Here is a 20,898-nt window from a genome sequence, read left to right as displayed (position 1 = left end):
GCACCTTAAATTGAGTAACCATATACTAATAATGTCTGTTACTGTATTTAACAGAACAAAATTAGGCTGGCTGAGAAAATCCACATTAAAATCAGCTGATGAAAGGAATCATATTTTAATGTACGTGGATAAAAAGCACATGAAGCTTATTTCTGTGATAATCTGACTACAGAAGACCACCAAGACCAGCAAGATTCCTGACCAACATCTACACAGGAGCATGAAGCCAGCAGCAGAAGTTAAAAATGCCCATGACCTTTAGCTGGCAGTCCCAGTTTCCTCAGAATTCCACACCACGTTTGCGAGGTAAACATCATCTGTACTGCCAGGCTCCTTTAGTGCACTGCTTACGTGCACATCTGCTGAAAATCACAAGTAAAATACGCAGTAGTTTAACTGAAACTCAAACAGGGAAAACATCCAATTAGGTAGAGAGAAAAGCTAACTTCCTCCTTCCTCTCCTTCCTCTCAGCAGCCTTTCTGCAAGAGATCACTACTGACACTCTGATCTACTTTGAAACTGGCTTTACACCCGCCCCGGTTTAATATCAAACTTTCTTCCAATTTAATTTGGTTTTAACAAGTGAGAAGTGCAAAACAAACAAGGAATTAAATCTGTGTCCCGAATTATTGCTTACGCAGAGCAAGCTCTCCAAAGAGCCAGCAGAGATTTGAGGCTGCACTGGCCGAAGGGGCACAGAGCACCTGATCCTGGCCCAGCCACCACAGTGGCTGTGCTCCCCCCACAGCCTGGCACCAACTGCAAAAGCTGAGGCAGGGGATGGGTGCTCAGGCTGTCATCTTCCTCTCAAAGCCAGAATTCACCCTGGTGCCATGAACACCTACCAGGGGCAGGATCTCCAGCTCTGCGCTCATCCCGAGGACGAGCGCTGCATGGTTATCAGGTTAGGGATGTTAAGGATTGTGCTTCTCCCCCTCTGCTCTGCCCTCATGAGAGCCCATCTGGAGTTCTGCATCCATGTCTGGGGTCTTCAGCACAAGAAAGATGTGGACCTGCTGCAGGAAGTCCAGAGAAGGGACCACAAAAACGATGAGAGGGCTGGGGCACCTCTGTTGTGGAGACAGGCTGAGAGAGCTGGGGTTCTTGAGATGCCTCTGGGGAGACCTCACTGTGACATTCAAAGACTAAAGGGAACTTATAAAAAAGAGGGAGAGACACTTTTTACATACGTGGATATTTATAGGAAAAGGGGGAATGGTTTTAAACTAAATGAGATTAGATTTATATTAGATGTGAGGAGGGAATCCTTCACAGTGAGGGTGGGGAAGCCCTGGCACAGGTTGCCCAGAGAGGCTGTGGATACCCACCCCTGGAAGTGTTCAAGGCCAGGCTGGATGTGACTCTGAGCAACCAGGTCTGGTGGAAGGTGTCCCTGCCATCTGGAATCAGATGATCTTTAAGGTCCCTTCCAACCCAAACCTTTCCATGCTTCTCTTTGCTGTCTTCAAAGTGAGCCCCTGGCTACAATCAGTGCTGTCACAAAATGTAATCCAAAGTACCTAAACTTATTTCTTCTGCACTGAAGTTAAAATGAATAAGAAATCAAGTACAGTGCCACAAAATGCTTCTCTTCAGCCTCAGAGACTTGTTTACCATTGCTGTAGTAGCTGAGCTGCTGAATGAAATATTTACAACTATTCATGCAATCAAACTCATTTTCCTTAGGAAATAACTGATTAGGTGTCTCACATCTGTTCCTGACAATGATTTAAGCCTCTGCTGATCCCTATCTAGACCTGACGTGAATGTTAATGCTTTAGAAACCATCATCCTCCATGGGAGGGTGATAACAGACTGGGTCTGCTGGTGCTGCACTGCAGTGGGGGAGCTCTGCTGCATCTGCAGCTGAAGGGTGACACAACCAGCCCAGTTTTCTCAGAATTTGCCCTGGTGCCATGAATGTGACCCAAAGCTTGGGGATCCTGGGAGAGCTTGGCAGGAGACAGAAGCCAGAGCAGAGCTCAATACAGAATTATCTTGAGAATTATCTTCCTATCCCTGTCAGAAGTTTTTAATATCTCCCAGATGCTTGCTGCCTTTATGCAGAGTAGCAATCCTGCTCCTCCCCTCTCCAGCACTGCATGTCATCCTTTCACCAATGTTTCCCCATCAGGGCCCTTCGATGGAAGCTGCTGCAAGTGTTGCAAGGTTGTGAGAAAAATCAGCTGCTAATAAAATTGGTTGACATTTTACCCTCACAAAGCATGATGTTCACGTCAGGAAAGACAAATATTAATTCCAAATTTTTTCTCAAATAAAAGCAAAGACTCCAAAGGCAGAAGAGTTGGTCTCTATTACTCCTGGTAAGAGTGATAACTCAGCTTCCTAAGTTCTGGCCAGAGCAACTAGAACAGAATAAAAATTTTGGCAATACTTATCAAGTATTACCTGAAGGTCAAGGGACTAAAAACCAAGTGAAATAAATGAACCTTGGCCTGCCAGTGACCTTGTAGAGCTGTATTCAAATAGAGATGAAGTCTTTGTAAGTGTCTGAAGAGTAATCTCTAAAGCAGTCAGAAATGCTGCATAAAAGTAGATTTCAAACACAATCCAAAGCAGATTAAACTGGCAATTCATCTCTCTTAGGACTTCTATACATCATAAACAGGCATTATGCCTTCTATGTAAAGCAGCCCATTATCTGATTTATTCACCAATATCTCTTCTTATTCAAACAATTCAAACCAGCCTATATTAGAAAATCCCAGAAAAATTTCCTCAGCACTGCAACTTTTGAAATAAGTTGATGATTTATATTTATAAAATTTTACTTACTGTACAACTAAATTCATGTTTGTTAATATAATACACTATCTCTAAGGACAATTTTAAAGAAAGATGCTATCCCAGTTGGATCATTTATTAATATTCACATGCTTTCCTTCAAAAAAAAATCACAACACAGAAGCTGTTCTTGTTGGCATTAGTCTTTTTTCATCCCCCAAGTGAAAACAGAAATTCTGCTCTAGTCACAACAGTGTACTACCAACAAACTCATCATTCTAACACTTCAGACTCCATTTGAACACTCATGCCCTTTTAACTATGAATATACCCAATATAAGGAATTCAGCTCCAGATTCAAAATATGTACCCTGGATAAGACAAAACTCTGACTCAGCCCCATTTCAGGTTTACAAATGGCTTAGTGGCAATTTTAGTCCATTTTTTTGCAATTATTCTTCTCCCATTTTAGGCAATGGATTTTTGCCCTTTCCAGACAATACACCAGGATTATTTCAGAACCATATACACTTTCCTTCTAACCACCTTCTTCTGGGAGCCTCTTCTTCCATATTCTGAATTATTTCCAGAAAGTTGAAAAACAGAATTGCAGACAATTTTCCCATGCAAAATAATTTTCAGCAAGGCTTCCTGAGAGGTGCAACCTTCCCCAAATAATGGACTTCAGCTCCAGCCCCAGTGAGACATAGACACCTGGAGGTCTCACTGGACTGGAGCTGTGTCGGAGACATCTTTTATGGAAAATCCTTTCCTTAGGATTTTTCCTCCTGAGAAGCTGGGAGGCCTCAGGAACAAAATGTAAACAATGGTTATCTGCTGCTGTGGAATGCAACAAATGGATCTTTGATCAGCCCATGTTGGATGTTTGTAATTAATGGCCAATCAGCCCAGCTGGCTCGGACAGAGAGCCAAGCCACAAACCTTTGTTATCATTCTTTCTTATTCTATTCTTAGCCAGCCTTCTGATGAAAACTTTCTTCTTCTATTCTTTTAGTATAGTTTTAATGTAATATATATCATAAAATAATAAATCAAGCCTTCTGAAACACGGAGTCAGATCCTCATCTCTTCCCTCATTCCCCTGCGAACACCGCAACAGAGCTGAAGTCCATTGAAAGGCCGAGTCGAAAGGCCAAGTCCCATGAGATGTGCAGATGGCTCAGATAAGAAAGTGCTTTCTCAGAAGCCCATGCTGCAGCAGGATGAGCAACGAGAATTGCCAGCCCCAGGACTGGCACCAAGGCCAGTGCAAGCTCCCTGTGCAATTACACTGCTGAGTGTGGGAGGTTAACCCCAGCGTTTATGACGGAAGGAAAATACAGTAACTCACTTTTCCTCTGTTGACACATTGTCTCCACTAATGAGAAGGCTCAGCCCTCTGCATAAGCAAAATTAAACAGAAAATGTAGGTGTCAAGATTAGCACAAAGAGTTTGTTTTATTAATACTTCCTGCTGTGCCCTTTGGACAAAAAGCCTGCCCCAAAAGGAAGCCATTAGAATTATTCAAGAGTAAAAGCAAACTATTAATACTCATCTTTAATATATACATCAGTAGCAGAGTCAACCCAAGTCCCACCTTTTTGTCTCGTGTGAGTCATTTAACACACACACTTAACACATCACTTAATAAAATTTGATTGGAAGCAGTTTGATCAGAGTGAATGTTTTTAAGTTACTGTAAATTGAGCCAGTGTACATTGCACTCAGAGACAGGACAAACAGGTTTATGGTCAAACTTCCTCAGCAAGGGGTGTAACCCTCCCCAGCCATTAGAGCCTCCCTAATTGCTGCCTTGGCTGTGACAGCCAACAGTGGACCAAACACACAGCATCCTCCTCTATACACAAACACCTATTTGCAGTTTGTGCAGCAGAGCTTTGAACAGCCTAAAAACAAGGACCGACTCCTATTTTTCTCTTCAGCTGATACTTTGGGAGAGGTCCCCACAAAGAAGCTGGTGGAAGTTCAACCTTTGTCTTCATCAGGGCCAGGGTTTATCTCATCCCCTTCAGATAAAGTCTCTGCACTGGCTTGAGAATCTTCCTATAATGCTGCCATATCTATGCAAAATACCTATCAGCAATGGGAGCCCTTATCAGCTCATCTATTGCTCATTAATTACCCCAAAAAATGGTTTACTTAGTTGGTTGTTTATGATCAAAACTTTATTGTGCGGAAGCAATGCACTGCATTGTGCTCTGCATTAAACCAAGATTAAAGTAGGCTGAGCCCAGAAAAGAACCAACAAACCTTTTATTAGTTTCCTTTAAGCATGTGTATATGCATGTGTTTGTGGGCTGAACAGATGAAGCAAGAGAGGAGATTAGCATTTTTATAGATATGATTCCTGCCATTGCTACATACTCGAAAATCTTGCCTAGGCTTTGGCACTTTGTAAACAAGAATAAACACACCTACAAATATCTTTGCATTCATTTATTAGTCCATCAGCCAATCTCCTTATAACTGACACTCAGCAAACCACCTCACATTTACTTATAGGTGAGGGGGAACACCTGGATGATCCTTCCAACTCAGAATATTCCACAATCATGGGGAGGCAGAGGCCCAGTGCAGGTCTCTGCTGAGCCATAATGGATAAAGAGAGGTGAAGCCTCTGCCCAGAGCCAGGACACAGAGAACAGGCAGGTACAAGCAGGTACCACACAGCAGCCAGCCAAAACCTGGGAACTTGGTGTAAAACTGAAAACACATTTCTATTTCACACAACAGGCCCCTGCAGAGCAGCCCTGAAGAACTGAGGTCCCAGGAGCTGCTGGAAGGTGATGTGCAGGGTGGCAGAGCCCTGCGTGCCATGGGACAGTGGTGCAGGAAACACCAAACCCTTTGCTGTCCCTGCCTGCTGTCACAGCAGGTGACAGGGACCCAGCAGGAGGGTGGTACAGCCTGTCAGCTCTGCAGACATCAGGTAGCAAATGTGTTGAAGGCAGTTGTTAGCCAGGGCCACCTCTCTGATCATCCCAGAACACGTGTGTGACCTGCAAGTCACCTGATGTTCACCTTCCACCACCTGCAACAGGAGCCCAGCTCCAGTGCACGTCTGTGTGTGCTTGTGTGTGTGTTTGTGTGTGTCTGTGTGCCTGCAGCAGTCCTCCACAGCCCGGGCTCCAAGGCCTGGCTCTGCCCCCTCCCTCTCCCCAAACAAAGATGTTTTGCAGCTCTCTCCACAGCAATGTTTAGCGAGCCTCCCAGTTACCATGGCGTTATGCGCTAAAGGAATGTCGACAAATTAATCAATTGTATGATTGTGTTTGCCTAAGAATACAAGTCAGTCAGATGATTCAATGCATTTCAACAGCTCCATGGAGTTTGGTTAACGTACTTCCTCTTCTACCACCTCGGTGTTACCCTCATTGGTGCTGACATTTTTCAATATTTCAATTTCCCTTTACAGACACATTGGCAGGTAGGCGATCTCTGCTGCAGGCTAAGTTGAGCTGTTTTCCTTCTTCCTTGCCTGCTTCATTTCTGTCTTGTTTTATCTACTTCCTTCTCTCCTTCTTGCAATAAGATAGACATCATACATTCAACTTTACACTAACCACACTGTGTTTTTAAAGTGACTAATTCATCACTAGTGGTCAGCAGTCACTTCTTTCTTCTAGATTTTATCTTGCATGATTTAGAGAATTTTGCTCTGATCAGCACCAGAGCAGAGCTGATACTAAGTCCAGGTTCCCAACTTACTTTAGGAATATCAGGTTAAAAGGGAACCCCAACCCAGCACTCATTGTCTTGGAAGCCAATGCTGGAAAACAACAACTCTTCAACCTGCCAAGGGGCACCAAAAGCCCAAGAACACATCCTCATGTCATGCAGTAAACTTATGATTCACATAAGAAGCAGGTAAGATTAAACTGTTCTGTGACACAGCAAAGGGCAGGTGAAGATCCCTGCCAGTATTGCAGCCCATGAGGCCACACAGAGTTCATTTATGCCAGCAACAGATCCCAGAAAATACACCATGGAGTGTAATACGGTCACTGGCAACACAGGCTGAAGGAAAAACATCTCTGGCTCAAAATCAGATGAACAGGTTGAACCAGGGAGCACGCCAGAAAAATTTGAAGGCAATTGTGCCTGTCTAATGCTACAAGGAATCTGCACTGTACATTTTCAATGTCTAGTGTTGAGAGGAACTCAGATGTGGGAGAAAAAAGATTCAAACCTGCAGCAACAGAGAATAATATTTTTTGCCTTGTCTCCCAAGAAAACAGAAGAAGACTTGAGACATGGGGTTAAAAGTGTAAACAAACAAGATCCATTCTCCTTCAAGCATACATTAAAAATATGGCTACACTGCAGAGCAAAGAACTAATTCTGCAAATGTAATTTCCTATCTCCAGGAACTCTCTAATTTAATTGTATAACCTCTTTCATAAGATTATCAAGATCTATCTCAAAACTACCCTAATTGAAAGACTCTTATGCAACTTCAATCCTTGGGTAGATACAAGCTTTCTTCTAATTCTCCACCCAAATTTATTCATGACCAATTTAGAAAATTTGACCTAGTGCAGATGCTATCTATTAGCTTATTTTTTTCCTGCCCTCTCGCTATATAGTGCCAATTGTGTGTCAAGTACCCCAATGTAGCCTGTCCCTTCACTGGTTCACCTGGCCAGAGCTAAAGAGATGATGCTCTTTAACGTCACACTGCACAACAGATGTGTTTGTGTAACCACATCTCTCACCCTCCTACTGCTGGAATTCAACGTTTTCTTGGCAGGGGTGTCTGGAACTATGCAAAATATCAGTAAACCACTCCAAAAACATCCTGGAGCTCTTGTATTGACACGCTGTACAATGATCTGTACAATGATTGTTATCACATTTCCTTGAATTTCTCACATTATTTTCCTTTGGTATCCAAGACATCAGTGGTCTCCTTCCCAGATGCATCTCAGTGCTTGCTCCCAGGTATCTTCTGAACAGCCAGTGCATCCACATTTCTCCCTTGTGTCATGGACAACTGATGAGCTCCTATTTCACACTGGAAATTCTTGTTACTGCTCTCCATGCTTAGGACTTTACTCGACCTTGCACTCAGCACTATTAAATGCCATTTTATGTCTATCACTCCCAATCAACAAAGTCATCTAAATACCTTTCATGTGATAATGTGACCCTCCTCTGTAGTGACAATTCCTCCCAAGTTTTTGTCATCCCACACAGCTCCTGGGCACACACCCACACCCTGCACACAGGTCAGAGTGGATCCATCCAACAGCCCCAAGCCTGGTCCCAAGGGAGCAGCACCACCAATCTCCCTCCATCCTGGTGATTTTCTCTCAGTACCTCTTTCCATTCAGAGAACTTTATTTGCATGCAATGGTTGTATCTTCTCTTTGGCCAGATTATTTTCTACCTTTCAATTCTTGTCTTGAACCACCATCCTCATTTTAAGCTGTAACATCCTGTGGGGCATGGTATCAAATACTTGGCTTTAGATAAATGGCATTCCTACCCTACCCCATCTAAATAATCTGTTATATGAAAAAGATGTTAGATTAGTCTAGCACAATCCATCTTTGATAAAATCTCGTTTCCTACAAAATACGTCATGAGACGCTGGGTACTGTTGTGTTCAAACCAGCTGGCCTAACATTTCCTGCATTGCTTTTTTATTTTCTGAGTCTCTAGGGACTCCATGTAAAGGACACAAATGCTTGCCCTCTTCTGCATCTGAAGAGCCATGGGAGAGCCTTGCTGCCAGCTATGCAAGCCTTGTGGCTCTGCTTTCAGTATTCCAGGACTGGGATTATTGGCACTTCTTCATTTGTCTCACCAAGATATTTAAGTTTTGCCTGTTTTCCCTGGGTTTTTTTGAAACCTTTGCTATGAATAGCTTTCACTTGCCTGCAGATTTGTCAGTAATTACACTCTGTTCCAGATTCTACAGAAGGTTCTGCTTTCATGAGAAAGTTGTGTCATTATTTAGAGACATCAGTTCCCCTTCCAGTTTAGGCATGTCTAATTTCAGTTCTGTGCAAATTGACTAAGTGCAGGTTTTGGTTGAACCCAAATAAGCTCATTTGAACCTAAATAAGAATGTCCGTACACAAGGTCACATCAGGTTAATCAAATCACTTTAAAAACAGACTTAAACTAAATTGGTGTAATTTCCCCATGTAGACAAGGCCAAAGACAATAAAGGAATATGAAATAGGTCAAAGTCTCTCATTAATCGCACACACCTTTGTGGTTTGACTGAATCTGGTGATTCTGAGGCTGGCCAGACGTGCAGCCAGCACGCCCAGCTGTGCACAGAGCTCTTGCTGGGGCCTCCCATCACGTCAGCCCCCCTTAAATCTGGGTTTAAGGGAGACTGGAGTGACAACAAGTCGGGTCTTGCAGGACTTTTCTACAGGGACATTGCTCCTTCAGCTTATGGTCACAGGGCATATTGGCCATATACTTTTGGTCACACCAAAGTAGCAGTGAAACAAGGCAAAAAAAACAGAATGGCCTCAGCCTGGGCTGAGGATGGGACAGAGCTGGTGGTGCTACAGGTAGGAAAGCAGATCCCCAGGGCCATTGTGGTGGGCACAGAGCTGCTGCTGTAGCAGAGCACGGCCCCAGCTGAGCCAGGACTCACTCAAAGACGGGGGTCATCCAGGTACTAACAAATAAATACAGCTGTTTGACTTCCCTGACAGAGATTTGTAACTGAAGCAGTAAAGAGGTCTATCATTTCAATAATACCAGAAAGCATTGGTTCATATATTTTGGTGTTTGTAAGTTTTTACTGCTCTGTTTAATGCCATATTATTTCACTAGGATCTCTAAGTGTTCCAGTACAAGCCTGAATTCAGTCACTCTGATGTAGGCACACAGCTTATTTCAGTCTTGAAAGAATGATCTATGTTGGCACTAAAACCTTTGTACCATTACATGTGAATCTTGGGAGGTTGAGTAATTTAGGACGAAACAAAGCAACTTCTGTTCACAGACAAGCCCTGGCTCCAAACTGTAAAGACATCCTACCAATATTTTGATACTACTAATGAGCAGAAGTTGGATTTGACATCAGCATCTCTGCAATGTAATGCCACTTCCTCTATCATGAGACTTTAATTATGAACTACTCATTTGCTAATTTTAATCTTTAACTCTGAGCTATTTTTGTGTACTGGATGTATGTCTTAAACCAGAAAAATAATTTAATACAGATATAGTCTCAGTGGCTAAAACCCAAGAACTATCACATATCCTACTGAAGTTTGCCGTTTATAAACACATTTCAAGCCAATTTAACTTTTTCCTTTAAATCAATTAATTGTAATCCACAACATGGAACAATCAGGATAAGTGAGCAGCAAGCAACCACTCCTAAAGCCATGTTCATTATTCCTATTACCTCTTCCAGAAAAATTCTAAAGATTTGGTACTACACATGTTCAACCCAAGAGATAAGAACTCCTCCTTTCCACACAAATTTCAACTTTTGGCTTTTCCTGGAGCTTCCTGTCCTCATTAGTGCCTGCTGTGTTTGTCAGGGCTCCATCAGCCACAGAGTCCCAAGTGCACTTGTTCTGGTCCTCCCTGGTGCAACACTGACATGCTGGCTTACTCTGATTAGCACATTACAGGAGAATGATCTACTTTTTTTTAAAATACAGTTTCTAAAAACCCAAAATCCAATGCATTTTTCTGAAATACATGAAATTCAGTCAGAATGTTTTATTCTGACTGAATAACTATGGTGAGGGACTACAGCCTAGGAAATTTATAAAAATGACAAATTCCCAACCAAAACACCACATTGTCAGACACTCAGTACCAGGGCTGCACACTGCGCACTCTTGAAAGTGTCTGCAACATCCCTTACATCTTGGAGGACTGTGAAGCCTACACATCAAACCCATGAAGAGCTAGCTGTCTCTTTAAGCCAAATTCACATTTCCAGAGCTAGGGATTAGCCAGCAGTGATCCAGCAAAATAAGGACAGGGAGCACTGGCATTCTGCTCAAAAATGAAGGAAGTGACTCCTAAGATTTTCTCATGGATACACCAGAAAGTCTAATCCCTCTAGTGAAATCAACACCACAGCTTTCACTGCACACAGCAAAATAAACTTCAGCTAATAAATAACCCTACCCTCCCCAGGCAGGTAAGGCGTGGGGCAGCTCAACAGCTTTGATTTCGGGGCATTATTTCCGGAGCCACCCCCCTGCTGAAGGGGACAACTTCATCCACGGATCAGGATCAAGTGCCCCGGCTTGGCACTCGGGTGCCAGTTCTGTCTCCGCAAAGGGACTGCTGTGCTGGACTTCTCCAAAATCCACTGAGCAGCGACCGGCCTCCTGCCCTCGGGGACTGTGGCACTTCACAAAGGACTACAGCAAACCGCGTGCGACACCTCACTGATGAATCACACAGGGCTCAGCTCCGACCTGCGCTTCCAGTGCGAGCTACCCAGAGCAATCACTTCACAATTTCTGCCACTAAGGACCAAGGCGTGGAGTTACCATTCACAAATCCGTGGCTGAAACATGTGAGGGACTTGCAAAGCCTTCTTATTTCCCCACTCATAATGTAAACATTCTGTAAAATCAAATGACACAACAACCCTGGTGGGAAGAATGACTTTTCAACCTGGATTTTAGATGCTATCTTTTTAGGTGCAAGACTCATTTCAGAGGTTTTTCTCCAACCTATTTCAGTCAAATACATTCCACGAACGACGAACTTTAAGACAGAACGAGAAGCCTGCGATCAGACCCATTTCAGTCTCCTGAAAATCAGCTTCCCTCAATCCCAAATCACGGCACGCTCAGCCGCGCTCAGCCCGTGGCGGCTCCGAGCGCCGCGGTCCGCGGGCGCTGCGGGACGGGGATGCCGGTGCAGGCTTCGGGATGCGCTCCTGCATCCCGGTCCCGGGGTCCCCTTCCCGCCTGCCCTCTACAGCCAGAGCCCTCCGGACACCCTGCGCTGCGTGCTCTGCCCGTCTTGACGATACACAGATTTTTAAAGGAAAAAAAACAGAGGACTTGCAGCTGTCAGTTTTTCCTTTTCAGAACTTACCTGGGACCGTCCTGGCAGCGTCCGAAGAAGGTCGGGCGGAGCGGCGAGTGCCGCGTCCCAGCCCTGCAGCTTTCCCAGGGGTTGCAGGTGCGGGTCCCCTCCTTCCCTCCCTCCATCCCTCCCTCCCGAGCCGGCAGGGTTGGCGGTCCCGGCCGTACGTACCGCCTAGGAAGATGCGCGTCCCGGAGCCGCTCTCAGTGCCATGCCCAGCCCCGGCGCGGTGCCCCCCCGGCCGCAGGGGTTACCGCTGCCCGCGGGGTCCCGCTGCCCGGCGGGGACATGGCATGAGCGCGGCGGGCCGGGGGCAGTGCCGACGGTGCGGCGGTGGGCGCACGGGGGGCGCGGGCTGCGGGACTTGTGAAACTCGGCTGTGGCGGCGGCCGGTTGTGTAACGCGGCGGGCTGGGCCCGGCCCCCGGCACTGCACAGGCGCGCTGCTTCCCCGCCCCGCCGCCACCGGCACCGCCACCGGCAGCCGCGGGCAGAGCGCGGGGCGGAGCGGAGCGCCCCGCACGGGAGGAGCCCCGCACGGGAGGAGCCCCGCACGGGAGGAGCCGTGCACCTCGGCGGGCGCGGGGCCCGGACGGGGCCGGGCAGGTGGCGCGGCAGCGGCGGTGTCGGGCGCCGAGAGGAAGCGGCGGAAAGTGGAAAGTGGGTCACGACGCCGATGCGCGGGTACCGGCCGCGGAGTCCCGCCGGGACCGGCCCGTTCTCCGTCCGTGCGGAGCGAGGCCCGGCCCGGCTGCCCCGACGGAGCCGCAGCCGCTCTGCGCTCCCCGCCCGGAGCGCGGCACCGGCTCCCGGCGCAGCACGAGCTGTGCCCTGACGGGATTAGTCATCCCGCATCGTGAGTCACCCATTTAACATTTGCCGCTTCCTTCCTCATAGGTTTTTCGGGGGTTTCTGAATTCCCTTTCTCCAGTGTAACTGTTTACCCTCCTCTCCAAGGACAGCGGGCAGCTCCTTTCCCTGCCCGTGCCTGCGGAGCCGCAGCCGGTGCAGGAGCCCCGGGGTCCCGCCTGCGCTGCCACGGTGCGGCCGGACAGTCGGGCCGGAGCCGCTGCTCAGTGGTGCCATGCGGTCCTGCCCATCGCCAGAGTTTGCTTTAAGCTTCTCTTGTATCTGGAAGCCGTAGGTACCAAAGCTGGGGCGTTAAGGCTGTTCTGGAGTCTCTTCCTCTCTCTGCTCAAGGCACCGCCGGCTGGGGACCAGCGCTGCGCTGGGACACCACTGGTTGACGCCACAGCTGGGACGGCTTGGGAGAATATCGCTGGGTCCCTGACTCCGGCCCCGGGCTACTCCAAGCAACTTCCAAAACTGAGTGCACTCCCTTACCAGCAAGTTAATTTTTTGGGGTTCTTTTCGCCCCCTCTCCACTCCAAGCAGCTTCCTCTTGGAAACTGTTCCTTCACCTATGCAATGCTGGGGGATCTGCTCCCTCTGGGAGTGTTACTGCCTAGCAGCCCTTTCCCACAGCTGGCATTCTCACAGTTGGCTTTCTTTGCTTAGCCAAAATTCCTGTTCCTCTCCCAGCCCTCGTTCTGCAGGAGGAAAGGGGCAGGCACACAGGCAGCCTGCACAGCCCTGTCCCCACGTGCCAGTGCCCCAAAGCACAGCACGGGGGACAAAAGCAGAACCCACAAACAGGGCAGGGGACAAGAGACTTTCCTATGAGGCCATGAGGTTTCTAATATGAACCTGATGCCAGTGAGGAAAGTGACGTTACAGCAATAACCCTGAGGAACATCAGCTGTTATTGATGAGCACAAGTAAAAGGGCACCTTTGCACACAGTTAATATTTCTTATTTACTTTGCTGTCAAAGTAAATAAGGCAAAGAAAATAGCTTGGTTGTGCTGCCTGCCACAAGTGGCAAATCTCTTTTTCTCACTTACAGTGGGTTTTTGAGGCACGCAGCCTCGTCGTGTGAAACACAGCAACCCTTCCCTCATTCATGTGGTAAAAATCCTTCCTGCTCGCTTTCAGACAAGACACAACAGATGTCAAATGCAGCATTTCTCTCCACTTTTACCTGGGTTCAGGTGTGCCTCTGCAGCCTGTCCAGCAGGGACCATCACCAATGGGATGGATGGAAGTCACTGCCTCCCTACATGGACATGCAGATGCACATTTGGGGAAGTATATGGGGAATGATGAGAACATCAAACTCTGTGTCTAAGGCACTTGAAGATTCAGCACCCCCAGACGGATGGGTGGGAAGCACAGGCAGGCAGGATGTGGCCCCGAAGAGGCTGTGGTAGGTTTCCCCCCAAGGTACAAGTGCTGCAGCCATTGCCCTGAGCTGTGCTAGCAGCTGGCCAGGGGTGCTGGCACTGCTGGGACACTTCCTTGGCCAGCCCCCATCCCACAAGACAGACAGGCACAGGAAACAGCATCAACACTGCCTTCTAATAAAGCAAACTGTTCAGAAGTACCACTTTACCTCATAAAAAACCATTCTTTGCTGACCAGAAATCATGTCTTATTTGAAGTGTTCCAATCAACTCCCCTGCAGCCCCTGGCAGGTAGAGCTAGCAGGCTGGGCAAATACAGGGGCCCCTCCTCCTGCAACAATGGTGAAGGAGTTTTCATATCAATTACTTTAATTATCTCATTTAGAATAACACACTTTTCACCAGGATCTTTCCAAAAGTTAAGAAAGAACAGGGAAACAGACATTTCTGCCACTGCAAAATGCACACATTGTTCAGCGAGTTGTGGCATTGGGCAGCTTTGGCTGTGCTCAGCGATGGTTGGCATGGCCTCAAATTTATTTATGTTGTTAATTTTTGACAGTGCTGCATTGCAAAGACATGCCAGCAGCAGTAAAACCAAGAGAGAGCTGGTTTTGGCCAGAAAATAAGAATATCAAAGAAAAAAAAATTATCTTTGTTGTTCTTATAAATATTATTGCGTACGGTTTTACAGATGTTCTTGTGTGTGAATAGAACAGTGTATAATATATATATATTAGAACAGTGTTTAATATATATATATAATCTATGTATATACATAAGTATGTACATACATGTATATTCATGTTACATATATGTATATAAAACCCAGCCTGCTGCACTCACTCGGTGGACTGGGAGATCCTGCAGCCTGACAGGCACCACTAAGGAGCGACATAATTAAATTAAGAACTAGAAGGATACCTCGAGCTGTATTTTGGAAGATCACACTCCCATTCACCATCCATCATCCCGAGCAAAGGGCTGTCCAAACTAGCAAATTACACACTGCAAAAATTCCTACGCAGGAAACGCTTGCATTCCTCGGCGCTAAGTCAACAGCCAGCCCTGGGTCAGGATCGGGCACCTCAGCCTTGTCTCCCTGCGGAGTGCGCCCAGAAATCCAACGAGATGTTTTCCCCTTTTCACGCAGCAGTAACCGCGGGGGTTGGGATCGCGCAAGCGAGAAGGAAAGAGGGGATAGAGACGGCAGAAGGGAAGAGCAGCCTTGCCTGGGTCCGGAGCGCGGCTGGTGCGCGGTCCCGCGGCGGCCCCGGAGCGCAGAGCGGCAGCGCGCACCCCGCGCTCGCCATCGGAGGCTGCGGGCGGGAGCCAAGGCAGGGACACAGCGCTAATTGTGTCAGTGCTATTGCACAACGCTGTTGCCTTGACACTGTGTCATGTAAAGATTTTAAACTGCCTCTTTATTAGTCATCCTCTATTCATTTTAATTGTGCCTGATAAGCAGGGCCATTTCACCTTTGTGTTTTCTGTTCGAGCTTATCGCGCGTATTTATGTCGCCCAAGAGACTTTCAATCTCTTCCTGTAGCGTTGGTAGGTGCAGAGGAATGAGGAGGCATTGCCATCTCAGCCTGCTGGGTTCTCACCTGTTTGCTTGCTACCTTTTCAGAGCCCTGCTCTCTCATTGTGGGCTTCTCCACAGGTTCTTGATCCTGACCCCAAAAATGCCCCCGCAGAGGCTTAGGTTAATGCATGGGAGCCAGTAAGAAGGGATAGGCTGATTGAAACATGCACCTAATTTTTTTTCAGGATCAAGTCCTGTAGGTGTGTGCTTAACACCACGGGACTCACTTTGATCTTCTCCCAGGACAGAATTTTCAATGGATTAAATTCTTCCCTCTGAATTAGGGTATTGGTTACTTAACAAAATCAAAGCTGGGAGATGAATAACTAATTATTGGATCTGATGCAAAGAATACAGTGAAAGTTTATGGAATATTTTAGTCTCACTTGCAACATAAAAATATACTGCCTGAGAGTTTACCCGTGTGAACTCTGTCCCTGAAATTCCTTATCTAGCCTTATCTTTGTCAAGTCTGAAGTTTCACTGAAAGTTCCTGGAAATACAGCATTTTCCCTTCCGTGGCATTCTGACCTTCTCCTCACCTCAGAGATCCCCTTTTGTGTTTGCTGTGGGAGGAGGAAGGGCCCTTTGCCCACCTGCAGGAGCAGGGCAGGTGGCACAGCTGCTCCCCAGGACCTGCAGCACTGAGGGACTGTTTGCTCAGAGCACACCTCTGCTGCAGGAAGGTTATCAGAGTCCTTCTCCTCCTGGAGATGGATCTATTCACTGCGTTTATTTAGTTTCACTTTAATTTTCCCCATTTAAAAATGCTCAAAGCTAGAATTCAGGTTTGAGCCAGAATCATGTGAGGAGATGGGTAAAATCCCATTCTCAATTAAGTTTAGAGTAAGGAACAGAAACACTATTAAAGGCAGAACAAAAAACACATTTACTCCAGTGTGAACAGTATTTCTCCCCTGGCATAAGATCTTGCGTTCCTGTGGGACTCACTGTCCTACACAGCATCTTTGAGGGCCACTTGGAATATTATGCAACTGCTTTAAAGGATTATGAACATACATGAATGAGTTAATCACCATTTAGGACAAACTTCCGCCTAAGCTTCTGAGAACCAACTGGAATTTTTTCATTTCCATCATGCAGGACCTTCTTTTGTAGAAAATGGTTTAAGATGGTTCTTCTAGAAGTAACAAAAGTACCCAAATTTTGTGTGTATTTAAGGTCCTGTATTGCCTTGTGCTGGAGTAATACCTTGGCCAGATAAATTAACGTATTTATTTGAAAAGCTGAGAAGTGCCCAAGTCATAATTTTGGCCCAGAAAAAGATTAAAGAATACTTTTCATGTGGCTGATCGTACTTCCAAAAATAATTATTATTTTTGTAAAGGAATAAAGTGTTCTGACTTAACTGCAGTAAAATATTCTCTGATAAGTATTCTTGTGATCTGTTATTCTGCCTAACTCAAAGAAGGGAGGGGGGAAACTTGCACAAACAAGAGCCTGTCTGCCTTCTCCTACCCATATCCTTACATGAGAGCACACAAGCTAAAGCTCTTTGACCACATTTTAGCTTGATCCCACAGGATAATGTACCTATGAATTAATTTTCTTTGATGCCTGGTTCATATCTTCTGGAGACTGCGCTGAAGACAAATTCAGACTGCTGCATTCAAATATGGGTTAAGTCACCTCTGATTAGTATAATCAGCTACCAAAGAGTCTCTTGAACAGGGACATAAAACAGAAACTTAATAATAATTATGTGAAAGGCACAAATCCCACTGAATTCAGCAGGCAGAGGACAAATGAGCAGAGGGAGCAGCAGGCAGCAGCAGCAGCTGCAGTGCTGCCCTTGGATGGAGCACAGAGGAAGAACAGACAAGTCAGTGCAGAATTAGTGTCCATCATCTGCAAGTGCATCCTTCCTAACAAATCAGTGGTTACTAGCTAGCACATGAAATAATCCACATTGATAAACATTGATATTTCCTATTAATACTTTGCTGAAATTTATTCATGCGAGGTGGTAACACTTTAAAGCTTCTCTCTGGTACTTGTCCATTCTTAGTTACTTGATCCCATTCACAGCAGTTGGAATTGTGTAGGTCAAATATTCCTTGCACTGAAGGTTTCCCCTTTCCCTCTTGGGCCTTTACTCAGGGCACATGCAAAGGTAACGTTATAATCTTACAGTTTTCAACATATTGGATTAGAGCAGCAGCTGCTGACTCCAAGATAAAACCCAATGGGCTTCTGGCCAAACATGCCAGATGGAAAGTTCCCCCTGGTCACCTGGACTTCCTACTCCAGCCCAGGGTCTGAGCAGACACCCAGGTTGTGCCTGTGGGTGACAGAGGACACCCTTATTGGGAAGGCTCTGCTGCACAGGAGCTGCTCCATCCATACCTCCCCATCTTTCTCACTGTCATTCTCCTCCTCTGTTGTGTCTGGACTGGGCTATGGCCAGAGGGATCTCAAATATATCCTAATCTCCTCCCCTAACTGGGTAACTGGGTCAGAAAGTGGCATTAGGGTGGCTGTGTCCTGCAGGCAGTTCTAGAGGCCCCTTTGCAGCCTTCCCCCTGCAGACCCACCTGCAATGGGGTGCTGAGAGAAGCTACTGCTGATTTCACTTGGTAAGGAAAGCAAAATCTTCCTTTTCATGACCAAGAGACCTGACTGGCCCTTTCCCAGCTCTGTACAAGAAGACACTTAAATCAAGATTATTTAAGATGGATAAGGATGCAGCAGAAAGCAGACAGGGCATTTGTGTGGAGAAGACAGTAGGGTTGACAATTCTACTACACCCTGATTGGAAAACACTGAAAAAACTATACAAATATATCTGTGTATGTACCTGATACCATGCAAACTCACTCACCTCAAACAACCACTGTGGAAAGGCCAGGCATAGTTTGACACTCAGATTATACATGTCAAGCAGTGGATTTTTAGGCATAAATTGTGCCAGTGGTTCTTTAGAAGAACTAAGCAGCCTGAGGGTCTCAAGGGACCACTGACAACACAACCCAGACACTGGAAAGGACAGAAGCCTGAAGAACAAGCCTCAGGACAGAGCTCCCCAAACACCTTCCTTAATGGTCTGTTAGGATACACAGAAAAAAAAAAAAAGTGTCCTTCATCCCTGCACCAAAGTCAACAGGGTTCTTGGGTAATTTCCACTGTTTTCCTTCTGCCTTTCTTTAAAAACACTGAAATGTTCTAAGTAATTTCCTGAATGCATAAAACAGGTGGACTGATATCCAACAGAGATTTTGCCCAGGGAGCAGGGTGAGCTGAAAGCCTCATGTGTTGCTGAGGCTGTGCCACTCTGCTCATACCTAAACAAAAGCAAGTTAAATTGCAAGTCTATGAGATTTTATCACTGTTTTACCACAAAATTATACTGAAATGTGCCAAAAGATATTCAGAACTGCGTGGGATGTTACTGCACTCTCTACTCACAGAAAAGCACATGGTTTTTCTGGGCACAGGGGAGGTGCTGAGCACCATCAGTGAATTATCATGGTACTGGAAACTAGTATTATGTGACAGATTTTGTCTACAAGCAGTGTTGCAAAAAGTCATCCCTAATAACAGGAAATGAACCTCTGGCTCTGATTTTCCCTGGGGAAATCAGGTTTATTATGCAGCTCTAAGCAATGACATTTTTGTGTGTCTATAGAAAATGAGTATAGGAGACAGTTGGAATTTCCTCATCTAAATGGGAATATCAAGATCAGTTTTGGTCAGGGCTTGTGATTGAAGAGAGGAGCTATCTAGTGAGCATGTTTTCATGAAAGTCAGGAAGTGCTTTGCAGAAGTAAGACCCGTGAAAAACGGATTGCATTTCTGGTCTTAGGACTTGGCTCCTTACTTGGCCCAGATCTGGAGGTGATCATGAGGGCAGTTATGGACTGCCACACTTCTCACCCTGACCCCAAACCTCCACTGCTCCCCTGACTGTCTTAGAAACAGCTTCAGGTTCTCTCTTCATTAAGAAACCCCCTCTCACTTCTTATTCCAGGAGAGCATCTCCTGGTGCTCCTTGTCTGGCAAGCAAGCAGCACCTTCCCAGCACATTGCAGGCAGCCAGATGAGTCTGATGAGGTTTGTGGGGTGGATCTGTTTTTTTCAGATTTTGTTTGTTTTAGTGGTGTTGTTTTTTTTTTTTTTGTTTGTTTGTTTTTTGTGTTTATTTGGTTTTGGTTGTTTTTTTGTTTGTTTCTTGGTTGGTTTTGGTTTTTTTTTTTTTTTTTTTGGTGGGTTTGGCTTTTTTAAATTTCAGCACAGAATGCAAAACATACAGTTCTGCAGAACACAGCCTGAGGGCTCTCAGAGCACTGGAAACCATTTTTAGGAAAATTCTAGCTTACAACAAACTTCATTTCAATAAAGCAAAATGCTGTCTTTCTTCGGACCATCATTGTGTCATTGTGACATCTAGTTTCCCTGAATTTTCATCCTTCCCATGTCCATTTAACACATATGCCTGCCCTTAACCCTGGTGGTGGTGCTAGTTTGCAGAATAAATAATTTCAGCTAAGGAAAAACACAATCAAGAGATCCCAAAAATAAATGTTTAAAAGTGCATTGTTTCTCTGGAGCTTCAGTCTTTTCAGTGGCAGCACTTTGGGTGACCTGCATTAGCCAGCACTGGCACAGAGCACTACAAAAGCAGCACTCCCTGTGGGTTTGCTGCCTTGTCATCATCTCCTTCAGTGAATTCAGACACCATGCAGCACCACATACCCAGCACAGATAGTGTCACTAGCACAGCAACTGGTGGCTGAATCATAATGAAACCATGAAGAGGAAACCTGTCACAAGCCCAAGGAAACACTTGATTTCAGTGGAGTGTTTCATCTCCACACAAGGGCTGACGTTAAGGAAGCTGGTGAGAGAATGAACTTGTGCCCTGGTCACTAAATGTAGCTGTTTATGCAGTTATTTACTGCATAAAAAGTTGAAGGTTCTGTTGCCATGGGAAATAGGAATACTTGCCATGACAACTGCAGCAGAATGTGGCACATAATCCACTTCACACAGAGCATCTTCCAAAGCAACCACTCCCATTCATACATCCTACAAAATTCTGTGTCCTTGAGAGCAATTCAGTGTGTGTTTTTCAGGCACAGTGGTTAGTTAATCTGCACTTTACTGTGGCATAGTTCTTAGTGTCTAATACTATTTAATACTTGGTTCTTACCTATCCCTTTCAGTAATACATCTGAAAGCTCTTTGCAAAGGTAATCTCTACAAAAACTTCTCTGTTTATCTTACAGAGCAATCCAGGCAAAAAA

General features: G+C 45.7%; 1 protein-coding gene across 1 annotated transcript in view; it reads right to left on the bottom strand.

Moving 5' to 3' along the window:
• The window catches only part of PASD1 (PAS domain containing repressor 1), a 50,350-nt gene extending 38,205 nt beyond the window's left edge, over nt 1-12,145 (bottom strand). Inside the window, exon 1 of the mRNA XM_058814117.1 lies at nt 11,979-12,145. The gene's annotated coding sequence lies outside the window, so the exon portion shown is untranslated. The remainder of the gene's footprint in view (nt 1-11,978) is intronic.
• Nucleotides 12,146-20,898: the final 8,753 nt, after the last annotated feature.

The sequence above is a fragment of the Ammospiza caudacuta genome, chromosome 14 (genome assembly GCF_027887145.1).
Source record: "Ammospiza caudacuta isolate bAmmCau1 chromosome 14, bAmmCau1.pri, whole genome shotgun sequence".
Taxonomy (NCBI): domain Eukaryota; kingdom Metazoa; phylum Chordata; class Aves; order Passeriformes; family Passerellidae; genus Ammospiza; species Ammospiza caudacuta.
This window is presented reverse-complemented; position numbering and strand designations above follow the sequence as displayed.